At 40.1% G+C, this 8,232-nt stretch overlaps 1 non-coding gene across 1 annotated transcript; it reads left to right on the top strand.

The window, feature by feature from the left end:
- Positions 1-7,235: 7,235 nt before the first annotated feature.
- Positions 7,236-7,339, top strand: LOC148548215 (small nucleolar RNA R71). The gene has a single exon (XR_015898253.1). It is a non-coding gene; the product is annotated as a small nucleolar RNA R71 (small nucleolar RNA).
- The last annotated feature ends 893 nt before the right edge of the window (positions 7,340-8,232 follow it).

An 8,232-nucleotide genomic window follows, 5' to 3' on the forward strand; every position in this document is an offset into this window, starting at 1 on the left:
GGAAAGGCAGCCCTGGAGGTCGAACACGTTTAAGCTCCAGTTTAAGGTTAAACTGGAGCTTAAACGTGGAAATAGAGAAAGCCATCCTGGAGGTCGAACACGTTTAAGCTCCAGTTTAAGGTTAAACTGGAGCTTAAACGTGGAAGCTGAGAAAGGTAGCCCTGGAGGTGTCGAACACGTTTAAGCTCCAGTTTAAGGTTAAACTGGAGCTTAAACGTGGAAATGGAGAAAGCAACCCTGGAGGAGAAAACTTGGTCGAACACGTTTAAGCTCCAGTTTAAGGTTGAACTGGAGCTTAAACGTGGAATTGGCTCCCTGGTGCATTTCCCATTTCTGGCGTTTAACCTCCAGTTTAAGGTTAAACTGGAGGTTAAACGTGGAAATGCTTCCTGAGTGGAATTCTCATTCTGGCGTTTAACCTCCAGTTTAAGGTTAAACTGGAGGTTAAACGTGGAAATGCTTCTTTGGTGAGACTTTCATTCTGCCGTTTAACCTCCAGTTTAAGGTTAAACTGGAGGTTAAACTTCAGTTTCAGCATTTCTTAGCCTTCATGATTCTGGCGTTTAAGCTCCAGTTTAAGCTTAAACTGGAACTTAAACTCCACATGTGATATTCAAGCTTCCTTTATTGATTTTGTTGCTTCCTTGCCTAGCCTCTTCTTTCCTGAAATCATCCAAACAATTGCATCAAAGTCTTGCAAAATTTCATGAGAATTCTTCCATTCATAGCATTCAAGTAATATAACTAAAACTCATGGAATTTGCATCAAAATCATACTGTTTGGATGGTTCATTGTTTTGTTATTCATTTAACCATTCTTGGTTACTTTAAGCTCAAGAAAATGCATAAAACAACTAAAACTAACAGAAAAATGCTAGTGAAACTAGCCTAAGATGCCTTGGCATCACAACACCAAACTTAATACTTGCTTGTCCCTAAGCAAGTCCTGAGTTATTTGAGAAGAAAGTATGAAACAGAAAGCAATTACATTGGCTATATTAGCAAGCATTTGAAGTTCATCAGAAGGGTTTTATGCAGAAAGTTGCAGCATCACTTTTTCATTCTTATCAGGTAAGATTATCACTTTTTCATTGCATCCATCAAACACTGCTATGGCCTCTTGTTATTCTTATGTCCTTGGCACTTTTCTCTTCTTTGTTTTTCTTTTCTTTTTCTTAGAGCTCCTTTGCTCCTTGTTTGCTTAGTGTCATGTGTTGCACAAGCCTTTGGCATTTTCTTTTTCTTATCAGTGCACTACACATATCCACTTTAGGCATTTTAGTTCACATTTCTTCTTGAGACATTGGTGCCCAGCACCTCTTTGTGTGACTAAATGTTTTGTATTTAGGTTGCTCTTGATAATGGACTTTTGGTTGATAATCCCGGGTTAGTTAACCCAAGTTACCAAGTGTTGAAACACTCCTCAGAACCTATTCATCCAAGCATATCCTTAATACATAAACACCACAGGCATTTGTCTCAGAAGTTCAAACCATTGGTGCCTAGCTTATTTTCTCAATTATTTTTCTTCTTCTTTTTCTTTCTTTTTCATGGCCAAAGACATTTATTCATTAAGATCCATAGACAGTTTTCAATTTCTACACAAAAAATGATAATTCTACACTCTATTTCCAGTGATCTGACTTAAACAATCAAGCATGCATACCACCACTTAATTCTACTTGATTTGTCACTAATTGAGCCAAGTTACTTTTGTTCAAACTTTTCTTTTATTTTTGGAAACAGAACAAGCATGGCAAGCATTTGTTTAAGAAGGTGAAGTTATATCCAAACATCTAGGCATTCACTTTATTCAAAGCAATAAACAGACAAACATACTAGTAACTTCACATTCCAGAAAGATTCAACAATTACAGTTTAAACCAGAACAAGCATGCTTTTGTTTGCCCTTTTTAAAGAATTGTCAAGGAACAACACCACCTTGTGAAATTTCTTGTTTTCTCTTTGTTGCCAGGAAACAATTTGATTTCTCCTTCTTCTCCTAATTGTTGCTTCATGCTTTAAGATCCTTGTTTCCTTTCCTGCAAAGAGTGATGAAGTTGCTTGCTTCTCAAGCACTTGAGTGGTTAGCTCAACTATGTGTGGGTAAGTCTCTGAGTCTTAAGTTGGTGTGTGAACACCAAACTTAGTCTCCCACTTACTTCTCTGTTCTTTGAATCCTTGAATTCTCTTTGGAATGAAGTTGCTGCTAAGGGTTTTAAGCATTTTTGTGACTGCTTAGAATGGTTGTTCCTTTCATATAATTCAAAGGTTGTTGTGTACAGTTGATCTTTATGGTGGAACACCAAACTTAGAGTCACACATTCCCCTTTGAATTATTGATCCACGAATTCATTGTTTGGTGTGAAACACCAAACTTAATTCTTTGCAATGCACAGAAACTACTTCACCCTTTTTATTGAAACAAATAAAAGAAACAGCAAAAGGGTATTACCTCAGGTTGGGTTGCCTCCCAACAAGCGCTTCTTTAACGTCATTAGCTTGACGGTCAACTTCCTCAGTTGAGGTGATATTTAACCTTGTCCTTCTCCTCCACATCTCCAAAGTAATGTTTGAGTCTTTGACCGTTCACAATGAAGGTTCGTTGTGACTTTTCTTCCATGATTTCTACTTGTCCATATTGGGAGACCTTGGTGACAAGGAATGGTCCAGACCACCTTGATTTTAGCTTCCCTGGAAATAGCTTCAGCCTAGAATTGTAAAGCAATACTTTTTGTCCTTCTTCAAATTTCCTTGGGGCTATGTTGCTGTCATGCTTCTTCTTTGCTCTTTCTTTATAAATTTTGGCATTCTCATAAGCTTCAGCTCTGAATTCTTCCAACTCTTGGATTTGCAACATCCTTCTTTCTCCAGCAGCTTTGCTGTCCAAGTTCAAAAGTTTCAAGGCCCAGTATGCCTTGTGCTCCAACTCCAGTGGCAAATGGCAAGCTTTTCCATATACTAGTTGGAAAGGAGACATTCCAATTGGTGTTTTGAAAGCTGTCCTATATGCCCAAAGAGCATCATCTAGCTTAATCGACCAGTCCTTCCTTGAAGTTCCCACAGTCTTTTCCAGGATTCTTTTGAGTTCTCTGTTAGATATTTCGGCTTGCCCACTTGTCTGTGGATGGTATGGTGTGGCTACCTTGTGTTTGACTCCATATTTTAGAAGCAATGCCTCTAATGGTTTGTTGCAGAAGTGGCTTCCTCCATCAGTGATGATTGCTCTTGGAACCCCAAAATGGCAAAAAATGTGTTTTCTGAGGAAGTTCATGACTACCTTATTATCATTGGTTGGAGTTGCTATTGCTTCAACCCATTTGGAGACATAGTCTACTGCCACAAGAATGTAATTATTTGAGTATGAGGAGGGAAAGGGTCCCATGAAATCTATCCCCCATACATCAAACAATTCAAGTTCCAGAATGAATTGTTGTGGCATTTCATTTCTTCTTGGCAGGTTCCCCGCTTTCTGGCATTCATGGCAGTGCTTCATTAGTTCCTTTGCATCTTTGAAGATAGTGGGCCAATAAAAACCACACTGCAACACCTTAGCTGCTGTTCTTTCTCCTGCAAAATGTCCTCCATAAATGGAGCCATGGCAGTCCCATAGGACTTCCCTTCCTTCTTCCTCTGATATGCATCTTCTGAGTATGCCATCCGAACATTTTTTGAACAAGTATGGTTCGTCCCAGATGAAGTATTTGGCATCATTTACCAATTTCTTCCTTTGATGCTTGTTAAATTCCAACGGCAAACTCCCAGTGGCCTTGAAGTTTGCTATGTATGCAAACCAGGGTGCCTTGTGAATTACCATGAGTTGTTCATCAGGAAAGCACTCATTTATATGTGTGCTTTGTGCGCTTCCTTCTTCACATGGTATCCTTGATAAATGGTCTGCCACCTTGTTCTCTACACCCTTCTTGTCTTTGATTTCAATGTCAAATTCCTGCAACAAAAGAACCCATCTAATAAGTCTTGGTTTGGATTCTTGTTTAGCAAGTAAGTACTTTAAAGCTGAATGATCAGTGAAGACAATGACTTTAGATCCAATGAGATAGGATCTAAATTTGTCAAATGCAAATACTATTGCCAAGAGTTCTTTTTCAGTGGTTGTGTAATTCCTTTGGTTATCATTCAAGACTTTACTGGCATAATAAATCACATGTACCAAATTGTCTTTCCTTTGTCCTAACACTGCCCCAATAGCAAGGTCTGATGCATCACACATCAGTTCAAAAGGTAAGTTCCAATCAGGTGGGGCAATGATAGGTGCAGAGGAAAGTTTTTGCTTCAAAAGTTCATAGGCTAGCATGCAATTTTTATCAAATACAAAGGGTGTATCAGAGACAAGCAAGTTACTCAAAGGTTTGGCTATTTTAGAAAAGTCTCTAATAAACCTTCTGTAAAAACCAGCGTGTCCCAAAAAACTCCTAACTGCCTTGACATTACTTGGTGGAGGTAGTTTTTCAATGAGTTCCACCTTAGCTCTGTCCACCTCAATGCCTCTATTAGAGATTTTGTGGCCAAGGACTATTCCTTCTGTGACCATGAAATGACACTTTTCCCAGTTTAATACTAGGTTAGTCTCTTGGCACCTCTTAAGCACCAAGGCAAGGTGGTGTAGGCAGCTAGGAAAAGAATCTCCAAACACAGAAAAATCATCCATGAAGACCTCAATAAATTTTTCAATCATGTCCGAAAAGATGGACAGCATGCATCTTTGGAAAGTGGCAGGTGCATTGCACAATCCAAAGGGCATGCGTCTATAAGCAAAAACTCCATATGGACAAACAAATGATGTTTTCTCTTGATCTCTAGGATCAACTACTATCTGATTATAGCCTGAGTATCCATCCAAAAAGCAATAGTAAGCATGTCCTGCAAGCCTTTCAAGCATCTGATCCATGAATGGGAGTGGGAAATGATCTTTTCTGGTGGCTTCATTGAGCTTTCTGTAGTCTATGCACATCCTCCACCCAGTGACAGTTCTTGTGGGTATGAGTTCGTTCCTCTCATTTGGCACCACAATTATGCCACCTTTCTTGGGAACTACATGGATGGGACTAACCCATGGGCTATCAGAAATGGGGTAGATTACCCCTGCCTGCCATAACTTCATGACCTCCTTTTGTACCACTTCTTTCATGACGGGATTCAATCGTCTCTGAGATTGGATGGAGACTCTAGCATCCTCTTCTAACAAGATTTTATGCATGCATATGGATGAACTTATCCCCTTCAAATCAGCTAGGGTCCATCCAATGGCATCTTGATGAGTTTGTAGCACCTTGATCAATTCTTCTTCCTGTTCTTGACTCAGGGCAGAGCTAATGATAACAGGATGACTCTCATCACTACCCAAGTATGCATACTTGAGATTAGGGGGCAATGCTTTGAGCTCAGGTTTTGGTGCTTCCTTCTCTTCTTTCACTATCTCTGGCATGCTTGGCATGGTTGTTTCAGCAGCCTTGATGTCACTAACTTCTATGTCCTTGGTGAACTCCTCCTCTGCCACTTCCTTTGTTGTTTCCTCAAAGGTTTCTTGTACTGCAATGTCCACTACATCCACCCTCATGCATTCCCTTAGTGATTCTGATGGATAGCTCATTGCCTTGAATACGTTAAACACCAATTTCTCATCATGTAGTCTAAGAGTGAGTTCACCCTTTTGTACATCTATGATAGCTCCAGCAGTAGCCAGGAAAGGTCTTCCCAGAATTATTGAAGGTTTGGCTTCTTCCTCCATATCTAACACCACAAAATCAGCAGGAAATATAAAATCTCCCACTTTCACCAACAAATCCTCAACTATCCCATGAGGGAATTTAAAAGTTCGATCTGCCAATTGGAGGGCCATTCTTGTTGGTTTGGCTTCCTCAATCTTCATTCTTCTCATCATTGTTAGAGACATCAAATTGATACTGGCCCCTAAGTCACACAAGGCCTTCTCCACCATGACTTCTCCTATGATGCAGGGGATTTGGAAACTGCCTGGATCCTTCAATTTCTGAGGTAATTTGTGCTGAATGATGGCACTGCATTCTTCAGTTAACAACACAGTTTCCTCATTTCTCCAGCTTCTCTTCTTGGTCATCAATTCCTTTAAGAATTTTGCATATAGTGGCATTTGCTCTATTGCCTCAGCAAAGGGAATGTTGATTTGAAGCTTCTTGAAAATCTCCAAGAACCTGGAGAATTGGCCATCCTTTTCACTTTTCATCAAACGTTGAGGATATGGTGCCTTAGGTGTATAAGGCTTCAGGACCTCTTTTTCTTTTTCTTTTGCTGCAGACGATGTAAAAGATTGTCCTTGTTCCTTATCTCTCACATTTTCCTTTGCTTCATCCTCTGTGGTTTCCTTTGAGATCTCCTTTAGATTTTTCCCACTTCTGAAGGTTATAGCCTTACATTCTTCCCTTGCAATAGCCTTGGCAGCATGAGAAACGCTTGTCCCAGGGGTTTGCTTAGACAAATACACAATTTGATTTTCTAGCTTCTGGATGGCAGCTCCTTGGTTTTGCAGGTTAGAATTTACTTCTTCCTTAAAAGCTTTCAATTCGGTTATGTCTTGACTCATGGTTGCAAGCATTCCTTCTATCCTATTTAATTGATCTTGAAATTGTTGGTTCGGGTTAGGTTGGGTAGGTTGATTATTTTGGCCATGATATGGTGGTTGAGAGTAAGTGTTTTGTGTGGCTTGGTATGATCTTTGGTTAGATTTTTGGTATGTGGAATCATTATGTTGGTTGTGGTTGTAAGGTTTGTGGTTTTGTGGTTGGGTTTGTTGGTTTCCCCACCCAAAGTTTGGGTGGTTTTTCCATACTGGGTTGTAAGTGTTGGAATGTGGATCATATGATTGCCTTTGTTGGTTTCCCACATAGTTGGCCTCTTCCCGATCACCTCCTTCAGTGTTTTCTTCCTCTTGATCTTGTGTGTGTATTGCCGCCACTTGTTTTGTTTCTAATTTCCTGGTGAGCTCTGCTAGTTGCTTGGCAAACACCTTGTTTTGGGCTAGAATTGTATCAACATGGTTCAGCTCCATGACTCCCTTAGTGTTGTGTCTCTCTGATGCATAGTAGTACTCATTCTCAGCCACTGTCTCAATCACTTCAATGGCTTCTTCCACAGTCTTTTTCCTGTTCAATGAACCTCCTGATGAATGGTCTACAGCCTTCCTTGATTCATAAGATAGTCCATCATAGAAAATATGCAATTGCACCCAGTCATGGAACATGTCTGGTGGGCATTTCCTTGTCAAATCCTTGAATCTCTCCCATGCCTCGTAGAGAGTTTCACCATCTTGTTGTCTAAAAGTCTGAACCTCAGATCGAAGCCTATTGACCTTTTGTGGGGGGTAGAAACGTGCCAAAAACTTGCTTTCCACCTCGTCCCATGTTGTTAGGCTCTCCCTTGGGAATGATTCCAGCCACTTAGCTGCCTTGTCCCTAAGTGAAAATGGGAACAAAAGCAATTTATAGGCATCTTCCTGGACTCCATTGGACTTCACAGTGTCGCAAATTCTCAGGAATTTTGTGAGATGTTGGTTTGGGTCTTCATTAGCACTTCCACCAAATGAACAATGATTCTCCACAAGTGATATTAGCTGTGGTTTGAGCTCAAAATTGTTGGCCTGAATGGGTGGTTTCTGGATGCTGCTACCACAATTCCCAGAGGTTGGGTTTATGTATGAACTAAGAACCCTCCTCTCAGGAATGGCATTGTTTCCATCAGCTCTCTCATGGTTGTGAATTTCTCTATCCATGTTGAGATCTAAAGCTTCCTCAAAATTGTCCTCAGATTCTCCTTCAGATTCTTCTTCTCCCAGTATTCTCTTCCCTCTTGCTTCCCTTCTAAGTCTATGAAGGGTCCTCTCTGGTTCGGTATATGGAGGAGTTGATGTCTCTCCTCTCCTACCTGTCATAAAAGAACACAGCACAGGCAACAAACAAGTGAAATACTCTTGGTTAATGGAAGAGTATGGTTAGAGCAGTTGAGGAATTAATTCAAACAGTTAGTGAGTCAGTGAGTTAGTTGCTTGAATTTAAAAGCATAAAGAAAGAAAGCATGTAACAGAGTGCAGAAATTAAAATTCAACAAGTAACTTGTACTGAATTAATCAAAACAAAAAAAATGTGCTCAATCTAGTTAACTTCCAATTTTGAGAATTGTCAATCGAAAACCAATCCCCGGCAACGGCGCCATAAACTTGATGCGCATAAACTTGTTATG

Source organism: Arachis ipaensis, chromosome B8 (assembly GCF_059453495.1).
Source record: "Arachis ipaensis isolate K30076 ecotype BB chromosome B8, ASM5945349v1, whole genome shotgun sequence".
NCBI lineage: Eukaryota > Viridiplantae > Streptophyta > Magnoliopsida > Fabales > Fabaceae > Arachis > Arachis ipaensis.